Source organism: Octopus sinensis, linkage group LG15 (assembly GCF_006345805.1).
Source record: "Octopus sinensis linkage group LG15, ASM634580v1, whole genome shotgun sequence".
Classification (NCBI taxonomy): Eukaryota; Metazoa; Mollusca; class Cephalopoda; order Octopoda; family Octopodidae; genus Octopus; species Octopus sinensis.
The window spans coordinates 30,852,633-30,854,384 of NC_043011.1; positions in this window are offsets into that span (position 1 = coordinate 30,852,633).

Consider the following 1,752-nt stretch of genomic DNA (forward strand, 5'->3'; position numbering starts at 1 on the left):
GAGTATGTATATATATATATATATATATATATATACATATATACGTGTGTGTGTGTGTGTAGTGTAACTACGGTGTGTTTCTCTTCTTTTAAGATGGATAGCCCTATGTCTCTATAGACCTCTCCCTATCTGTGAAAAATCCTTACTCATGCAGAATGAAGCATATATCCCTACTAGATCAGTGTCCCACAGATGGGTGGGAAAGAAAGATAGAAGTACATATACTGAACTCCCTAACAACATCCCCTTTTTCTTAACTAACCTAGTATATATTAGTTTTCCTTTCCACTGTAAAGGGTAAAGACCCCCTTCGGTCATGAATGACCATGGGATTGCACCTAGAAAGTTACCCTCCTAGACACAAGTCCGGGCAAGGTTGTTTATGGAAGACCAGCAGTCGCCCATGCATACCAGCCTCCCCTCTCTACACCACCAGTGTTATCCAAGGGAAAGACAAAGGTCGATACAGCTTGGCACCAGTGACGTCGCAACTCATTTCTACAGCTGAGTGAACTGGAGCAACGTGAAATAAAGTGCTTTGCTCAAGAACACAACACGCAGCCCGGTCCGGGATTCGAGCTCACAACCTCACGATCGTAAGCTCGACGCTCTAACCACTGAACCATGCGCCTTCACATTACTTTCCACTACCCAGTATAATAAATACCACAGCCACGAAATTATCTGAATAACTAAGAACATAACTTGTAACTGGACCACTCTAAAATATAATACATTACAAGAACTACACTTTGTTTATGCAGGTTGAGGGACCAGGCACAAGTATCTACATTGGTTGCATGTAAATCAGGCATATGAGTGACTGTGCGGTAAGTAACTTGCTTACGAAGCACATGGTTCCGGGTCCAGTCCCACGGCGTGGCACCTTGGTCTACTACTATAGCCTCGGGCCGACCAAAGCCTTGTGAATGGATTTGGTAGACGGAAACTGAAAGAAGCCCGTCGTATATATGTATATTTATATGTGTGTGTGTGTGTGTCAGTGTATGTGTGTGTGTGTATATATATATATATTATATATATATACACACACACATACACTGACACACACACACACATACACTGACACACACACACTTATATTTGAACACTATACAAATATTCCTTTAAAAAAACTTTTCTTCTAATTTTTCTAAATTTAATTATTTAATCGTTACAGTTGAAAAGGTCTCAAAATGACCGAAACCGGTACTGAAATGTTCTTTATAAAATTATTTTAGCATTTTCTATTTTTGGCTTGTTTTTTCATATATATCAACTCGTGTGTTCCTTTTCACCCTTATACATATATATATATATATATATATATAATATATATATATATATATATCTATATATATATATATATATATATATATATATATATATATAATATATATATATATACATATAATTCGATTGATATATTTTGAACTAACAAAAATCCTTTAAAGAAATGTTTGTGTATCAATCTAAGCTCGCCTTTCAATCTACATTATATACAAATAAGTGTAACGGTGGGGAACTTAGTGATTAGTATATTCGGCTAAAACTCGTAAGGCGAGCTTTGTCCTTGAACAAGACACTTTATTTCACGTTACTCCAGTAAACTCAGCTGACAAAAATGTGTTGTCACATTCTGTGTTGCTCTGAATCTCTCTAAGAACTATGTTTAAGAACACGCGTGTCGGTCGAGTGTACATCCATTTCCACGTTAATTTCACGAGCAGGCTGTTCTGTTGATCGGATCAA